The following is a 20,372-nucleotide window of genomic DNA, read 5'->3' as shown; positions in this document are numbered from 1 at the left end:
TACCCGCCGACCCAGTGGTCGTGTTTGCCTGAAGCTAAATATAGTAAGCTAAGTGAACTTTATGAAGATAATTCAATAAATCGGCGTGACCTTCTTTGTGGCTGCATTCACAGTGATAAAGATAGAAAGTAAAGTACCCAGTTCGTCTAACGTCATCAGATGGTTTCTTCATTGTGCCTAACTTATTCGGAAGCAAATAAATGGCTCGAACTATATTCCGGATCATGTCAAAGATGTCTATGCTGAATCTCCTGTGGTTGACCTTAAGTACACATCATCCTGGGTAAGAGGTCTTCAGGCAGGTTTTGGATGTTGCAAGGGTAAGCACATTCACCAAAATCTGCCAGAATACTTGCATAATATTCGTCTTAAATTTGAGTATTTACCCTAAAGCCGTCATGTCGATAAAGGTAGCCGATGCATTTCATAAGTTTCGTCTCGTGTCTGCTGCGACTGCGTTTTCTCCAAGACACATATTGCTTTTCAATGCGATCATTTCCCGCGCTATCTTTGCTTCTGAAAGGTTTTTGTATTAATATTGCATTTTCATCCCCCACCCCTAAAAAAAGACTGAACAAGGTGTGCCATGTACATACAAACGGAGTTCATCCAGCCAGTCAGCTAATCAGCCAATCCGTCATCTTGCCATCCATCCATCCATCCAAACAAACAAACAAACAAACAAACAAACAAACAAACAAACAAACAAACATACATACATACATACATACATACATACATACATACATACATACATACATACATACATATATACATACATACATACATACATACACGGTCCCTCCACAAAGGACCGTGATACATACATACATATTAATAAAGCGCCTCTGAGGTTGCCTTTTCTACTCTTTTCTGGCACTGAGGTCCAAAATTTATCGGTTTTGTGGAAAACTGGAGCTAAACCGTGATAACAATGAAGAAAGCATGAAAACTTTCTTTATATCTTCAATCACGGTACATGTATAAAGTATCGCCTAAAATGGTTGTTGTCGCACTTCAAATCAGCTGACTCCATTTTGGAAACACTTCCGTACAGTATCTGGCCGCTGAGGGCGGTTCACGGTGAGACTGCAAGTCTACAGTCGGGCCAGTGTCTAGCAATTCCTCCGGGACCAAAAACTGGGTCGATCGGAGTGTGATTTAAATATCGTTCGAGCTGTGAATTTCCGTACGATAACAAAAAACACAAACGCCGTTGATGGGCAAGATAAGAGCTGATTTCTTCCACGTGTAACGGCGGCATGAACTGGACGACCCGAACATAACCCACTTTTGGCTGTGATATTGCAAGCACTACACTTTCTCAAGCCTAAATATTTAGAGGTGGCAAACCAGCCATGAAATAGCCATCACAGTATCACTCGACTGAGATTCACAGTAATTTGAAGATAAAATGCTCAGCATCGCAGTAATGTAGAATTACTGTGGCAGGGTATACGTACACACAGCCATGGGTATGGTTTCAATTCTACTCTATCAATTGCATTCAAGCTCATTTGGGTCACATATAATATGTAGAAACAACTCCGTACCTGCAAGCAGTGTACTTCGTCCATCACAACTGAAAGAAGTCTGCAAACGTCGAAGAGAAAAAAGTGACGGAGCATAGCCATATGTTCCGCACTTTGAACGAGCTGTCTCTATCCACATCGGACACATGGTGTAGCACTAGAAGATTTTGGTAGCTGTTAATTTTTTCTACTCGGACAAAATATCCAAGCTATGATTCAGCGAATCTGCATAATTCAGAGCAACCGCTGACTCTTGGAAGAAATGCTTGAAAAATATTTGAAAGGCCACCTAAGAAATCCCTTCTATCCATTTAAGTCTACATGGAAGATTGCACCCACTGTTCCTCAGTTGTGCCGCCAGGAATAGTCCATTTGGTCAAAAGTCCCATTCTTTCTATGTGAAGAAAATGGACAACAATTCCACGGGGAGTCGCTTACCGTCGGGCAAGTAACACAAGCTGGCATCAAGACATTAAATCGAAGTCACGTATTCACTAAAATAATATTGATGACCTACGTGGACACTCATAGGTCATCAATATTATGTCTTTTTTGTCAATATTATGTATTTTTATATCTTAAATAGCCTGTGTCGTGAACAAGTGGTTTCAGATTTTGGACACTGTGATAACAATCGTTCACCATTCTTGGAATCTGAAGGGTAGACAACCAAGACAACGCTAACAAAATGAATGTCAACATCAACTTCCCCGCCCATTCGTCACTCTCTGGACTTCAACTTTCACGGCCGTCACGCTATTACAGGCACTCACGATCCGACGGTATTTACGTAGTTATCGATTCGGTCTATCGCGCGCTCAATGGCACTATTTCTAGGTACAACAAACTCGACCCCTCGGTTTCGTCGTATGGCATTACGACTCAAAAAAGCCACTCGGAGTTCCAAAAAAAATCTAACCGGATGAGAGTCGTGTGTCTCGTGTGTAAGCGACTAATGTAGAACTGAAGCGAAACGACGCAGGCAGGCGCACATCGTCACCACCTCTAGAAATTTCAGCACTAGCAGAGCCGACATAACCGGTACCTCTATCCTCGCAATAGAGCGGCACTTACGGCTAGTCTGTCGCAGAATGCGCAACGTGCAGTTCAAACTTTACGGAGAGAGAGAGAAAAACGTTTACTCACCGGTTAAAATAAATACAAGATGCGGACAGGGAGTTCTGGACGACACGGGTATGCACTGCTAACTGAGCTAATGCCACGACAGGCTTTAACGGGGCTTTCATAAGCAACAGGTCGAAAGCTACGGCCTACGCAATTCACATACGGTGATGTCACCCTCTATCGCTGTGACGTGAGAGGCACAGTACCGCGGTGCAATATCGTTTGACTAATTCCCACAAAAAGGGGGACGCCTGAACCACGCGCATTATGCATATATTTTAAGGTAACATTGGCAATCACTCTTTTATATGAGTTAATTGAAGAAGGGGGTCGGTTAAGAGACCGTTTGCTCCTTCGTAAACAAAGCTGAATCAATTTGATCTGCAGGCTGAATAATTTATCGGAGACATCACCGCCAACTCTATTACTACTGACAACTCTTTTCATGAAAGTATTACGAATTCAGCTTTACGACCCGCGGGCGCCCCACAACGCCAAGACTGTTTCAAAAATTTATAACATTAATAAAAATCATCGCTTTATAGAAAATAACCACGTTCATATTTATGAGAGCACTATCGTTCAATCGTGTGAACTTTTCACACTTATTTTCCTTTGTATGTTTGTTTTACCTGTACGTGTTTATAGTCATGTCGGCGAAGCATTGTCATGCTTGGCAGCCTCTGAAAATGACAGCGATGCAGAGACTGAGAAATGTAAGACATGAAGTCGTTCCGTCACACCCCACGGAAGTAGGTGTCTACAGTTCCTATGCCATGAATAGTCGAATATTCACAAAGGGGGAAAATGACAATGCTGTCATGATTCAGGCAAAAATTCTCGTCAACATCCCACCTTCGTTTTCAAATAAACAAGATATAACAATTTCTCATATTAATAAAGCACAATTCACCGAGTCGAGTTGTGTATTTAGATTATTCCCTGACGCATTTACAAATAACATACGTTCGTATTTATGTATGTATGTATGTATGTATGTATGTATGTATGTATGTATGTATGTATGTATGTATGTATGTATGTGTATGTATGTGTGTGTGTGTATGTATGTATGTATGTATGTATGTATGTATGTATGTATGTATGTATGTATGTATGTATTTATCTCTCTATGCTTTGTAGAACGTCAGTACTTTCATTAGTCTGACAGAAGACGTGAAAGAATCCATTTCGCAAGAACTTCCATTTAGGCTGCGTTCACAAATAATGATTGGGGGGGGGGGAATCGCGATTGAAATCTTTTTTTTTCAGTTGCCCCCTCAATACCCTAAAAAAATTTCAAATACCCCCCTCTACATGATCAAAATTTTTCAAGTTCCGCCCCCAACTATTACAGGCCCGCATATTTGTAAAGAATGTGCGCGCAGAAATAATAAACATGTATTGCGCCGTTCTGCTCACAGGTGTTCAACACTATCTGTTATTAGCACTTTGTATAGTCATATTCCCAAGGCAAGTTCTTTAAATGCATCAGTGAACTTTTTTGAATTTATTGGTCTAAGCCAACGCGAGTTAATCCAACTCTGGCCAGGTCAATTGCTCCTGCCGAAAAGCACACAACATGACGATCATGAGAGAGTAGGCAAATTGTGAATTCTGGCTAATTGCCATATTGTAAAAAAACTGAGCACAGTGACCTACCAAAAATTTGTTTCAAAAGTACAAGACATATATGAATTAGATGCTACTCAAAATTGACAATACTAGAAGGTTAAAATATTCCATCAAATAAATGTTTTCATCTCTGAAATTTTGGGTGTATTTATTAAATAATTGTAAATTCGGTTGAAAAATAAATAATTTCATTAATAGTCACATAATTTTTCATTTCGTCTTTTACTGTTCAAAGTTTTACTTTTGTATTATTTTATGGCAAGAATGTGAAAATTTAGAAAATCAAGCACGGTGGCCCCATCTTTTTTCTTTAATATTTGATTATTCTCATATGCCAGAACTAAAAAATTTCCATGTGTTCTTCCTTGTGTTGCTCTCTGGCCTGATCTTGTTTAGTAATGTTTCACTGTCATGAGCGTCATTTGACACAAACTCTTCTTCAACTACCATGTACATCAGAGTCAGAGCTATCTCTGTCACTGTTCAGGTATGCAGTAACAGTGACACTACAGTAGCAGAGCAGTATCTGATAGTGACAGTTGCCCGTAGGCAGTAGCTGTATTAATTTTGATAATTTTGACAATATTTTTGTGCAGTTTATACAACTGCGTTCTTGTTCTACTCCCTACAGCATATTGAACTGTCCAATACTCAGCTTGCTATCACAGCCTGTGTAATGTTACCATGCATTTGTATCAGTGACAACTGACTGTCAGTCTGGACTCTAATTAAATTATCAGCTAATACATATTTATATAGCTTTGTCGACAAACTGAACATTGTGTGTTTGACCATGCTGTAGGGAGACAGCAAGAAACTGTAGTTGATAATGCACAGAAATATTGCAAAAATCATCAACAGTTGCAGCTGCCCTGTTAGCAGGCTCAAGTTTGTTTATACGACAAATCACACGTTTAGATTTTTTCGAGATACAAGTCATGAAATGTGACAAAATGGTGCTAGATTTTGTTAAATTATTACTTACATTACAACATTTGGATGACATAAAAAAGGTATTTATTTTTTCATTAAATTACCTACAAATACTTGGAACTGGAAAATGTAAAACATAAAAGGGAATCAAAAAATTTTCAAGTCCCCCCAACAGGTAGAGCAAAATTTTTAAGTCTCCCCCTCAAATACCCCTAAAATTTTCGAATCCCCCACTGAATTCCTCCAGCCCCCCCCCCCTAAACGTTTTTGTGAACGCAACCTTAGCTAGCAATTTAACAGATTTCCCTTGTGAAAAAGGAGACAAAGTTTCACTCAATTCAAACACAAAGTGTAGACTCTTTTGGTTCATAACTTATAGAGATAGCAAGAAAATTACAAATTTACCCCGTTTTGCCTTTTCTCATTGACGACTCGAGTGCGCTGACTTCTTTATCACATCAATGCAAACCTGGCTGCGAGAGTAAGCGAATGAAACCATTTTTGTTAGAGAATAGCATTCGACTATTGTTCTCAGTGCAAACTAATTATAATGGAGAAAACCAATCAATCTTCTTTAAAGCCTCTGTCAGTGGATCAATTTATAATGCAGCAATGTCTTTGATAGTTCCATGCAATTATTCGCCATCAAAAAGCTAGAGCTCTGAGAGATGAAAGAGGAAATGTTTGCTTGTGTCTGTCGAGAGAATGTAGTCTTTTGAAATCGATACATGTATCAAGAGGTGTCACATGTACAGCTGAACAGAGATTCATAAAGGTGTTTTCTTTATCCTTGCGTGATTCCCTTTTAATGTCCATGGTCAATGTTCAGACATTCATTTCATCACGAATTGCAAGATTGTAACTTCGCGAGTCTTTGCGAGAATTCAGTAGGCTGAGTGATCTGAGATCGAGTTATCGACACTTTCAAAAAGGAATCCTACGACATGGATTAAAATGATATTCTCAAGAGTGTTAACACGAGAAATGAGACGCTCTCTTACATACATACATACATACACACATACATACATACATACATACATACATACATACTTACGTACATACACATACACACACCTACACACACATACATACATACATACATACATACATACATACATACATACATACATACATACATACATACATACATACATACATACATACATACATACATACATACATACATACAAACATATGATATCGTGTATATAGTATACATCTTATTTACTCAATTACTGAAGAAATTCATCATTTGTGATTATACATATGTAATGATCGCTACAGAAAACACATGTAGCGTGAAACTCTGAGTAACGCTTAAGTCCTGTTTTCTACTTGTTATCAATTTTTACCGTATATATACACACACACACACACACACACACACACATATATATATATATATATATATATATATATATATATATATATATATATATACACACCCACATATATATATATTATATATATATATATATATATATTATATATATATATATATATATATATATAGAAGTATACAGATAGTTCTTGCTGGAAATTACAGTGCTCAATACGGAAAGCAGAGTTATAAATAATAATAACACAAATTACTTTAAGTACATTGTTACTTTGTACTTGAAGTAATTAGTTTTATTATATATATATATTATATATATATATATATATATATATATATATATATTTTCCTATATCACGAATATCATATTTCCTTGGCAACTAAGAAAATCTCCATGCTATGACAGCCATTTTTCGTGTGTTAGCCAGCAAGTGTTAAAAGAGGGAGGGTAGACGCCTGAATATCATAAAAAGTCTAGAGCGTTGACAGTCATTGTATTTAGAGAATCTCTTTAATCGTTGCTTAAAAGACCTCTATAAAAAATAATAGCGAGGGCAAGAAGAACACTGTACATGACACGCAGAAACACTGTAAACTAAACTCTTAACACATATTCTGTTTTGATATCACTAGTATTAAATATTATAGCGTGATCACGTTCGTGGAAGACTGAATACTGAATGATTGGATTTCTTTGAGATTTTAATAAAAGATAATAAAAAAGAAGCTCATGTGAATAAAACACACACATACGTATATGTATATATATGTATACATGTATATAAATATATAAATATATATATATATATGATATATATATAGATAGATAGATAGATAGATAGATAGATAGATAGATAGATAGATAGATATATAACTTGTCGAAGATGCTGTTCCAGGCATGTAATGCTCTATGCTTTCACTTTGCCTGTAGAGTAGCATGATAAGACATATGCTCATCTCTGTAATTGGCAAGTAGCCACTGAAGCGTCGACCAAGTAAACCCCTAGGAACAATCTCCCATTGCTTAAATATCACACTACGTGAGCCATAACGAAGCAACAAAAAATAACGGTAAGGGTGTGGGAGAAAACTGCAAAGCGGTGCAGATGTTGACGACAGATAAAGTCAGTAATTCTACGTCTGAAAGGGTGGGAAATGAAATCCTAACAAAGAGTGAAAAATGTGTGTACAATCACTGACACCTCTTCGAAAATTATTAGCGTGGGTAAGTAAGTGCAGTGAATGTTGTCCATTAATATCTCACGATGTCATGATTTTGAATGCACGATTTGTTGACATTTTGAATATTGTGATTTAGGTGATTTTTTCAGCCGGAGTGACAAAAAGGGATTCGGGTTGTGGGTAAGGACAGATGTGACAATTTTACAAACATACATGTTTGTAGAGAGCTGTCATAGTAACCACTATCACGATCATCATTTTTGAAAGCTGACATATTTGAAAAAAAACAACCATTTAAGCTATGCAATATAAATTACAATAGGGTAACGTGAAGTTTATTTTATAAAGCTAAATTATATATAAACATATAAAACCTTATATATAATTATATATATGGTAATTTGGAGTGTATTTTAAAAAGCTAAATGATATATATGAGAAAAAGGTAGGTAGATAGATAGATAGATAGATAGATAGATAGATAGATAGATAGATAGATAGATAGATAGATAGATAGATAGATAGATAAAGTTTACTGGCCCATATCTACGTTGTCTCTTATGTGTATCTTTGCATTACCAGTCATGCCATTTATGAACAGGAAACATGTAAAATGCGAACACTGCTGTAGCAACGACAGGACATTTAGATGGGCTGAAAACCTGTGGGATATTGTGAAGTGTCTTCAGTGTACATGTTTGGAGTTGGTGATATATGAGTTTGATGTATGCCGAGAACATAAATATAGTTCATCAGATTGACATTAAAACATGGGAGGCAATGGGTAATGTGAGTGTCACGTTCAACAGTAGTGAAGGAGGCGGCGAGCCATGGGCAACGAAGCGTGGGCGACGAGAAATTCAAAGCTGACATGGCTTCCGTTGCCGGGGGAGGGGCTGAAACCGCAAAATTTCCCCACCCTCAAGACATGCAAAAATGCGCGCGTACAAAATCATCAATGGGGATACAGAGAAGCTATGAGATTACAGACTGTTTATCGATAGTTTTTGAATGATTTCCAATATACCTGGGAAAAAAATTGTTAAAACAATTTCCACACGTCATTGCAATTATTTTATCGTAGCATTGGAAAGCTTCTGTTTAAGCCAAAGAATAAAGATCACTTACAATGAAACGGTCTTCTCTTGAGCGCGACTGCGGGGTTGATGCAAATTCATGTAATCAGGCTTTTGGGATGTGTATTTTTAATGAAGTGTATAACTTAATACCACGCTTAGTCGGGCGAACGGATGGATGAATGACGAGGAGAGTGGTACAGCTGCAGCATTAAGAATCAATAATCTGATTAAAGAAACGTTCGCCGTGATTTACGATGAAGCAAAAAAAGTATAACGGGTGTTCAGTCAGTTCACATCAAGTTAATATTATGTTTCTTGATATTAACAAGACCGAGTGTATATTGACACAGTTTTGGATGGTGACTTACCCAGTTCCTTTGCAAGGCAAGGCAAGGTATAATTTTCGCTCTCTGGACCAACAACCTTGCAAAGCAATATTCTGATTGAAGTTATCTATTGAACTTGAAGGCGTAATCTCAAATTATCAGGCACAAATGGCATTACAAGGTGAACTGATACGATAAGGAAAGGTTGCAGCCCGTGAAATATTGATGAAGAGATTGCGAACAGACAAAAGATGCTCCGACTGACAGCGATGACGTAGGAATATAAATCTCTGTAAATTTGTGAGTTTCTTGAAGTGAATAGTCCATCAGCCTCGAAACGGAAAGCACGTTAACGTGTACCCCTCGCTCACATGGCCACTTTTAGCTCAACTTGGAATTAAAATACAACACTTCTTGCGAACCTCTTCTCATTGAATAACGACGATCTTATCATTTTGTTGAAGGTTAGGACCCTTTCAAAGAATTCTATAAAAAAATGCGAAGGTTGTTTATGATCTATCACATAATTTCATTCAATTACTTTTAGCGAAGCGCATAAGAATGAATGGTTCTGCCTATGATAAGATCAAAGCAGTTGTCTTGATATTATCAAATAGCTGACATGAAACTCTATGCTCTTTTCATGCTATTGACAACTTAAGTAAGCTAACAATGGATATCATTATATTATATTATGTTGTTTTATTCATGTTATGTTATCTTATGTTATGTTATGTTATGTTATGTTATATATTATGTTATATTATATTATAGTTATATTATATTATATTATATTATGTTATATTATATTATATTATATTATATTATATTACATTACATGACATGACATGACATGACATGACATGACATGACATGACATGACATATAGATATGATATGATATGATATGATATGATATTATATTACAGCTTAGTCAATACCAGTGAAAATCACGACGTCATCCGCCATTATTACTGATAATGTATAAATATAGCAATACTGTACCCCCTCCCGGCCCATAAATGACTAGAGCAAACGTTTGCACTCGATAATGATCTCCACTTCGCCTCTTACATAATATTGTGCAAAGTTTGCTTTCGTTCATTATAGTCCGGGAGGGGTATATATATGCGTAAGTAACAGTTGAGCGTTGTATTTGAAAAAAAAACATAGAACGTGTCAATAGTTTTAAGGCTTATTTTAGTAGTTTTAAGAAGGTTTGTTTTAATTGTTTTAAGTCAGTAATTATTGTTCCTTCTGTGGACCGTCCCTGTCTTACTTGTCGATTTCAAGCATTTTGTCGGGCATTTTGATCGTAATGTACACGATTTAGATGATTCTGGTGTACTTTAAGGTGTCTTGACCTTCATGAAGAGTTACCGAGATTAGCGAATAAAGATCAAGCAATAAATCAATCAATTTCGAAACCCAGCAAAAATACCTGAAGTTTTGAATCATATTATACACAGCGTTAAAATATAAATAAGCAAATGATATATGTTCACCACTCTCTGTAATCTTAAACTAAAATATTAAAATATGACCTAAACAATTAAATATCTGTTAACAACTCTCTGTAAACTTGACCTGTCTAATTCTTCGTTACGATGGCGTGATATAGTCTTCCTCTTATATCCGTATGGTACTACGCGCCTCAAAACTTAAAAACAATAAAATTTAGACAATACTTTACTTTTGGAAACTTATACTGTTCTCTTTCAAGATAAAGAGTGAAAAGTCAGGGGTCAAAGTGCAAGTTCAAGATTAGAGAAACATATCACCTGAAGTTTACCGATATTACAATCGCAAATTACCCGCTATCCATCTGTTAACTTTACGGGAAAAGGTTATATGTTCGATTCTCACAGAAGACAAGGTAGCAAGGACTTAATCCACTCCACGGGCTTTAAAGTGATGCCACGAATAGAAACAGAAGAAAAGAAGAAAACTATTGTAAAAAATCTGTAAGTCAGTGTATCTCTACCAGAGTCGCATTCTACGATAAGTATTTCAGTGGTAAATTCTGTTCACAAGTTTCTAATAATATTACTTATTTTTTACTAAGGAAGCACAAAGATATGACTTGTTCCTACGAAAACGTAAAGATGTTTATTCTAAGGCTATATTCTACATCCCCGACGCCTTTGATGAGCGTGCATTGAGGTAAATAAGCTCTTTATTTTTAATCTAGGAATATATGTACCTCAAAGATCGAAGCCTCGAGTCAATCGTTTGGGATTTCATAATTCGATTAGCGTATGCAAATTTAGAGTGTTTGTAATCGGTATCTATAGCTTGCTTTCCTACAAAATTAAAAAGTTTAGCTAAAATGTAATATAAAAATTTTCAATATATAATAATTATAGCTAATACTATTTAGGCATAACTGTAATCTTCGGTAATATCTGACAGATTTTGTCAGTGCAAAACGCTATGAGGTCTACGTGTAATAACAACTTTGAAGAGGTAGGTACTTCGATTTAGCTCAAAGGCCCCAATGCCAACCCAACCAACCAACCAACCACCCCCCCCCTCCCACACACACTGCCATGGCTGAACAGTATTGCATATACGTACTTTACCAATAAACCACACCCAGCGACAGGTATACCAAGAGATTTTGACCTGTTCATGATACATTCGCTCCTTCTTTTGGTACCTCCGAGTTCCTTGCGTTGAATGCTCCGAGGAAAGCCCAAGACCAAGAATTGCTGTCTTTTTATCCAAATTTACCTTCATCCATCATTGTGCATGGGTTGCACGAGCGAGTGTATATATCTCGTGAACTGGTCAAAATCTGGCAAAGAGTTCAAAAACATGTTTTTCTTACCAAGAGGTCGCGTGTCTTCCAACTGTGCTATATAGCACTGTTACTTCCACGTCTCCCCTGATCAGAAAAGATTCGCTGAATTTTCGCTACTGAATACTATCAATTGTCAATAAATTTTATTTATACTGATCTTTCTACTAATCTTAGTAGCAGCTTTACGCTGTACCGAGGCTTTATGCCATTATGTCCCTACTACGAAGTGAAACGAGTGACTCGATACAAATTGTCGTTATCTCCAATCTTTGACACATTTTTTTCTATCCACACTTAGTTTGCTTCTTTGTTTTCTGAAGGAAAATTGCCAATTATTCGGCGGCTTTTTTCCCTTTTCCCAATAGTCCATTCCTGTTCGGTTATTGAAGCGTGACAAGGATGACTTACACACGCCTCGTCATTGAGAACATTTCATTATAGAATCGTGTAGCGGATGCAGTAATGTTACAAGTGTTGTTGAATTTTCGAAGGTTCGCGAAAATCGAATGCAAGTAGGGTAATCATCAAAAATTATGAAATTATCATATTATGTTCTCGGGCAGGGCCTGCCATTTTGATATGAGTTGAACATGAGTTGAATAGTTCCATATGGCGAACGAGGGTCACGAATGACGCCATCGTACCAATCAAACTCGATACAATGCTGCATTAAAACCTCTTTTCAAGTTCATTCATACGGTATAGGCTTTTGGTCAACAGGTCACTGCAAAGTTCATGGCCCAAGGAGACAATATGAGAATACACGATTTGGGCTAGTTTGAGATACCTTCACGGTGGGGGAAAATGTAATCTGAATGTGTTACGGATACGTGTGGTCTGAGAAATGTCACAACTGACAATTAATTATTATTTTCGTTAAATCAAAAAAGCACTCTGACAGGTTATATGTACGGAGAAATGTAGAGCCATACATGTCTAAAACCTGTCATGACCACTCAATTATCCTAAAAACGTACTTCAACGAGCGTAAAGAGGTAATGAATATGGGACCTCGGAAAACAAGGGGTTCCCCTATTGTTTTGAGTAACTTGAATCAGGTGATTTGATTAAATTGCGAATAATTCCTCTTCTCACACTCAGGATGTGACATTAAATGTACTGTCAATGATTTCGTAACAATTTACACACTTATTGACTTACGGTTACAGAACGACCATCGGGGATAGTTATTCGGACTCTCAAACTTTCACAATGCTTTTCTCATATTCCACTTGTTAGGGTTCATTTTAAAGGTCTTGATGTAGGAAAACGGTCTTAGTTTTTCACAAGTCGAAAGTTTTATTTTTGTCCATAAATGTAACTTAGGGATGGCGGCCATTTTGATTTCAAATATCGGTAAATGTCTTGTAATTTGTATCTCCTAGAACCAAAAATTTCAAAGCGACCCCATCCCCTCAATTTTTATTTCTTGATTTTGAAGGAGGATGGCTGAAATATAGCCCAATTCAAGAGGGGCGTATCTCGTGTGCGAAATTAACGTCGGTCCGACGGTCCGAGACCGACTGATTTCTCGTCGGGTCGAAAGTTTTCAGCAACATGTCGGTCCTTATGACCGACTGGAATTTGGAATAGATGATGACAATTTCTCCGTCAAGACCTATAACAGATGCAGATAATGACTAACTTTGAATCATATGATTCAGACTTGAATGTCATGCACCTATCAATGATTTCCACCGTGGGAGTGCAGGGCAAGACGGGATATTGATCGCACTTCGTGTCCTGGTAGTGGGGAATTCGATCTATGGTACGCCAGACGGGGAAGGGGTGACAATGTCGCAACATAGTAATTTTTTGTCTTTCGACGTTTTACATTTACGGAGTCTAATCTCTCCGATCGAGGCGCATAGCACGGTGCAGCTGATTACATTCAGATCAGTATGAATTACGTCCGTGCATGCAGATTCTAGCAATGGAATGGATTTATTTTGGTGCAACAATGCTTTTATCAAACTGACTCCGTTTTCTTTGCTTTGATTTTCAATTGACGCGTTCAAAACATAAACTGTTCATAGAAGAGTTTAAGACAAAAACCTACTAAGAGTACAGTGCTGTTGCCTAAACATATTTGGTTTTGAACATGGAGGTATTTTTTTACCTCCATGGTTTTGAACTACGCCCAATACAAGGATAAGATGTTACACGACAGCCCAATAGTGCTACCTGCAGTCGACAGTCAAGTTCACGTTTCGCTACGTTTGTTTCTGGACCGCTAGAACATCTTGCTTGCTCGTTGGTCTTCAACCAAAGTTCACAAGACCGACTGTTAGCACGATATATCGACGTGATAACAAGTGTACATTTTATAAAACAGAGTTGCCTTATCATAACAGTTTTGTCGTGTATACTCTCAGAGGCCGAGAGTAGGGCTTCAAATTGTTTCGATGTATACCGTTTTACGACAGGCATGCAAAACTCACCGTCATCCTGGGCTCTACGCCTAAATATCGCAAAAAATTACGTCTTTTAATATTTTACGGTATCATTAACTGATCGTGTCGCGATCGTTTTCAGCAGTATAGAGTGTCTGTCAAACTTTTCAGAATCCTTTTAAAAGGCGATGAGACCCAGCAATCGCTCAGTGAAAACTTTTCAATCAGAAAATATGCATTCATTTCTGCGAGTGACAACGTGTGCCATTCATGTTGTCTGCAATTTCTATAATCGAGAAAAAAGTTACGATACTTGTCCTTTTAATTAAAAGTATAACTTCACCTGTTTCTTCACGAATGCAACAGAGGCCACATTTTTAAGCACATTAATTTTTGAAAAATTTTGAAAGTAAGCCATACGTCATATCAAAATACATACCAAGTATTTTCTTCCTTCTGTTTTACATTACAATTAAAAAAGACGTATATGACGAGTAGTGATCAATGTTTGCATAAACATTTTTCACACACTCCCCTTACTCATTACTCATTTTCAGGGTACTAGGGTATTCACTCACTCCTCTACCACTCACGTTGGCTAATTTCAGAAGTGACTTTCAGCTCGCCAAGCATTTTCAAATCACAATATCACATGCCCTGGTGTAGTGTACAATTTTACACAGCCATGAAGAGAACATCATCTCCCATAGAGTCATGAGAGACAAAATGTCTTGCTTTCATCACCCACACGTAGTCAGTGCATGAGCCTGTATTCGCCGGCCGCTGGGTGTTTGACATCACTTTATGGTCCGAAAGTGGGGGATTTGACATGGCTAAAAAAAGGTCAAATTCTCCTGTTAGTCCCATAGTCCCCCCCCCCCCGTGGTGGAAAACATTGATAAATGTGTGCGCATGACAGTGAGGAAGATGAGGGCTGTAATCTTTTTCAGATTCCAGATCATGTAGCTGCTGAATGATGCATTAACTTACTCTATTCTGCAATCTATGTGAACAATAGTCCTTTTGTATTGATAAAAGGACATGAAAAATTAAATATTACAACATTCAAAAGCATATATAGTAATTATAGTCGAGAGAGTGTTGACTTTAATGGTCGTTAACAACAGCATTAACAACAGCATTTATTGAGGACCGGCAGTTTTCTGTAAGGACCTGAAGCTTTGGCTTGGTGCAGGTCCTTATGACCTGAAGCTCTTTTCTCTTAATTTCGCACACTGGGCGTATCTCATATGCTTTAACACAGGGGATACACCCCTCTTGTAATGGGCCATCGTTTTATTCTGGCACGGTAGGATGTAAACCTTCCGACCGGCCGCAAACGATGCATCGTTTATTGTAACAATCACGACGAGCTAGTAAATACCAGTAAATAAATCAGGGGAAATTTCATAAGCGTCGGATTGTCTTGCGCCTTGAGAACGTCGCATTTTTCCAAAGAGGAGGGATTTCTATGTTACGTAAAATACGCTTGAAGTTAATATTCAACCTGGATATGTTAATCGTACATAACATGAACGTAAAGTATGCCCTCGCTATACCATTTACAGTAATTGGCTGTTCATAGACCAACCCCTATTTCGCTGGCACGTATTTTCTGTAGACATCAGAATATGTGCTATCTGTTTTGTCTACAGGCGGGTGTGAGGGTCTGAATCTGTCAAGGTTGCGCCCTTTATATCACCTGTTTCTCAATTAGTGAAAAAAAATCAATTGACCATCATCACGTCACGGTCACAGGACGGAGGTACACAGTGCCCATGATGAGTTGTGCTACAATCGTTCAACCTTGTCCAGGGGATGTGTTTTTATTTATTCACATCCAAAGCTACCCTAAGACAAGCAATAGTTACTTTCTGATGAGAGTGTACTAAGCTTCAAAAAAAATTAATACTTGATGTGGTAAAACAAAGCTTGGCTCGCTGGAAGCTGAGAACGTCTAGGAAGAGAAATGAAAACGAAATTTATATGTCGGCCCACAGACCAGAAGTGAATTATATTCGTTCTTTTTTGCCGCGCGGAGAAATCCGACTGTTCAATGACGCAAGTCACACTATGGAACTTTCATTTCAAGTTAGTCTTCAATCATTAGCTTCCATTGATGAAGTAAAGCGGGGTCGAAAAAGGCGAAAGAGAGTGGGACTTGAATCTCTTTGACAAGAAAATGATATTTTCAATGTGTTATAGATGTTGTTCGGATATTCTTGATGGGGGCCTTGTACGGCACGTGTGTTACGCTGCATCATCTTGCGATTATAAGCGTCCCGACGCGAAATCAGTTTAAATTATTGCAAGATTGTCTTCACTTTCTAAAGGTTGCATCCATCTTAGATCCAACTGAGCAGGTGCGAGAAGGTTGTAATAACCCCCGGAAATCTATGTCAAATCTCCGAGCGTCGGCTAAAAATTGAGTTTACTAAACTCCTAAACCGATTCGCATAAGCATGAGAAATGGGAATTTGCTCATAGTGTGATCTACTTGCCAACGCGATGCAAAAGTTGACTTGGACTTATGAGAACGCTCCAAAATGGCGCCCTAGTTTTGTTTGCTGCCTTCAACGGCTGTCACGTTTTGCGGACAAGACATTGAGTGCACTCGCCGTAGATTGTCCAGTGGTGCCACAGATAAATTGTTTATGTTAAAGGACACTATTTTTTCTTGTTTGTTCTGACATGTATAAAACGTCTACTGTGTTCTTCTTCTTTATGGTCTCAAGTTTCTTTTGGAGGTTTCACCGCCTAATAACATCGCCATATCGGTTGTCGCACGCATGCGCTAATTGATTTATTGTTATCTAATGTACGTCATCGGTTCACAGAACTGATAAGACCCGCTGACGCACCAATCAAAATACCGGCATGTTGGGCATCTTACATTGCGACTTTGGCGTGGACAAATAAAAATCTCTCTCTCTCTCTCTCTCTCTCTCTCTCTCTCTCTCTCTCTCTCTCTCTCTCTCTCTCTCTCTTCAAAATACCGGCATGGTGGGCATCTTACATTGCGACTTTGGCGTGGACAAATAAAAATCCCTCTCTCTCTCTCTCTCTCTCTCTCTCTCTCTCTCTCTCTCTCTCTCTCTCTCTCTCTCTCTCTCTCTCTGTACTATACCAGTCAATTATTAAAGCATGATACTTCGTGCGCCTTCTCCTTTCAAAATAATATGAGGCAGATTACCGGCTCAATACAAAGCATATCAAATTACACGTATCTGTGGCTGAATTTTAAACGAAAAGACGGTGATTAATAGCGTTTTCTGCAGTAATCGCTGATCAGAGATTCGGCAATGAAGGAGTTAAATGAAATCGGCGACAGAGAATCTAGAATGATTTTCAAGTCTACTTCCCTTGGTCTGCATACGATGCGCCTGAAGCTTGGAGGCAGCGAACTCTGGCGCATCCATCATTCTCATAAAATAGATAAGTAAAACGATTTAAGAACGCCATTTTCATGTTCTGACGCTGAGAATTGGACTATTTGGTAGACGGTTAGGGACATCTAAAGGCCTATCTATTTTGTGGTATTAATCAGTGCTGAATTGATGATGCCTTTTATTAGGAATAAGTATAAACATACCCCCCTAGGATTGTACCATAACATAGTATGGCCCAAGCGTTCTTCAGTCCTGCCGGATGGTTGACGATGTCAAGCAACTGACCCCAATAGGTTTTATGAGTCATGTAGGTAGGCCGATGTGTAACCCAAACGAGCAAACATCCTCGTAAAGGTTCTCTTCAAGAGTGTGAAAAAGTACGATTTTATCAACCATGTACTGTCTCTCTTAAGCCTCCTACCACACACTATTTTGCATTTGTTTTAAAACATTATTAAATTAAACTATTTAAGCCCGATCCGAATACCATTTCTGCCACAATAAAAGGACATAGCTGCAATTTTGGTAGTATGTCCATTAATTTTGTACTTTTTCTAAGTGAAGATGTACGCCTTGCAACCAAACGAATTGAGAGCACTACCGATGTTAGTGCTTATGAATTCTAGTCTGGACTAAAACCGAGTCGTATACACTGACATTGAAGGATTACTCACGTACACGTTGAGTTTACAGGTTAAAATCTCAACTTTTCCAGTTTATTTTTTTGAATCGAACAAGAATATGCTTTACAAATAGAGCAAAATGAAAGGAAAATACACCAAGACTGACGACGAATTGAGCTTCCAGCAAAACTGTTAGGTCAAACAATCGAATTACCCAATTTCACGGAATATACGTCGAATTCCAAGCTAAACTGTACATGAGTGAGCAATGGATCGGGTCAATATCTCTACCTTTATACACAAGGCTTTATTGGGGTTAAGTAGTGTGCAGTGTTACTCAGCGAGCGCAATCGCACTTTTATAAATATTAACTACTGCCTAGCAGCGGCGGTCTCTTCACAGCTGTCGTTGTATAGATAATAGGTGTTATTCCCTCAGTGTGCATCACTTTGCATTTCACAACACTTCTGATTTTTCCTCAGGAGATCATTAACTCGAGAAAAAAGCAAAACATACCCTAGCAATGTTGGAGTAATTCTAAAGAGGTACACCTTTTAACTTCTGAGCGGTACACTACCGCTATAGTGCGATTACAAACTTTTAGAGAGTCATTCGGAATTTTCTAATTCAATGCCCTATTGCTGATCCAGGCAACTGATAAAATCGGGTATGGTTGGTGTTAAACGTGAGAAAGTCTTAACGTAATCGAAACTCAAAAGCCGGGACTTGTTCTTCATTTCCTTATAGTACTACGAACATTAATAATATGGAGACTTTGAGGGATGAATCAGTATGACAGGATACCTATCAACTATAGTTCACACGGATTTTCAGAACCACAGCCAGGGCGAACAAAGAGCGAGAAGAAATTAAGGTTGTATGCGTCTCGAAAGTGAAAGACTTAAACTTTTGCTCAAACTTTCCTGAATGAAACGTCCAACCATTCTCTTACCAAAGCAATAATAAAAATCGGGGGTCAGCGTGCAAAGTTTGGAATTAGCGAAACAAATTACCCAACATTTTGCGATATTTGAAATTCAAAATGGCCGCCATTCCCGTGTTAACTCTATGGGAGGAATTTAATTTTGGATTTTCGAAAAACTAAGACGGTCAAAGTTTTTCTTTCTCCGATAGCTTTAAAATGAGTCCCCTACAAGTGGTAGATCAAAACAGAACTGCAGAAATAAAGAGTCCGACTATCTGTCCCCGAGGCGCGTTCTACTTTAAGGTTGTAAGCGCCTCGCAAAGCGTTAAATATTTGCTCAAGTTTTCCGTGGGGCAGTTAAACTATTCCCTCTTGAAATCAAGCATAAATATTAGGGGTCTCCGACGAACAAAATTTGGTAGTAGAGAAACAAATTAACCAATATTTCCCAGCACCTGAAATTCACAATGGCCACCATCTGCATCACGTGTTATCTCTATTGGGGAAAAATTCAACGAAAATAAGCCGATTTTTAAATTTCATTTACTCTATTAGCTTCAAATGAGCCCCCACAAATGGTACATGAAAAAGTATTGTAAAAGTGTGAGAGTCCGAATATCTGTCCCCAAGGCGCATCAAAGAGCCAGTACTGTAATTCTGATGATATTTGTCACCAATTTTTGTTTCACTAATTGTTTCACTAATTTGAATTGTCTTCCAAAAAGACGATATTGCAATCTAAGGAATGGAAATATACGTAACCAACATTACTTGTTAAAGTGTTTGCGGGCTACTTTCCCTGTTGGACCAGGGCTTGATCGATATATTTCGACAAAGGTCAAAGATTACACCGGCTTCTATTCTAACAGTACTATTTATGAGTAGTATTTATTAACCCTTTGGGCGCCAAGGTCAATTTTTGTCATCTGTATTATAGAATATATCAAAGTAATTTTTTCAGATTTTTGCCAAAATTTTGATTTAAAATTGTAGCCGATGAAATAAGATGTCCATTGGGTCGAAAATTATTAAATGTTGCTGTAGTTTTCATTGAAATCAAATTTCCAGTTTTGTTATAAAGTTTAG

At 37.9% G+C, this 20,372-nt stretch overlaps 1 protein-coding gene across 2 annotated transcripts in view; it reads right to left on the bottom strand.

Annotated features, from left to right (window-relative positions):
• Nucleotides 1-20,372, bottom strand: part of LOC139133662 (uncharacterized) — a 129,925-nt gene that overhangs the window by 26,769 nt on the left and 82,784 nt on the right. The window contains exon 1 of one of the 2 annotated variants that reach the window (XM_070700426.1): nucleotides 2,679-2,910. The exons of the other annotated variant lie outside the window; for it this stretch is intronic. The gene's annotated coding sequence lies outside the window, so the exon portion shown is untranslated. Of the gene's footprint in view, nucleotides 1-2,678; nucleotides 2,911-20,372 lie in introns of those variants that run through there. 2 annotated transcript variants of the gene reach the window in all.

Source organism: Ptychodera flava, chromosome 1 (genome assembly GCF_041260155.1).
Source record: "Ptychodera flava strain L36383 chromosome 1, AS_Pfla_20210202, whole genome shotgun sequence".
NCBI classification, from domain to species: Eukaryota; Metazoa; Hemichordata; class Enteropneusta; family Ptychoderidae; genus Ptychodera; species Ptychodera flava.
Note: the sequence above shows the minus strand (reverse complement) of the source record. Positions and strands in the feature narration are given on the sequence as shown.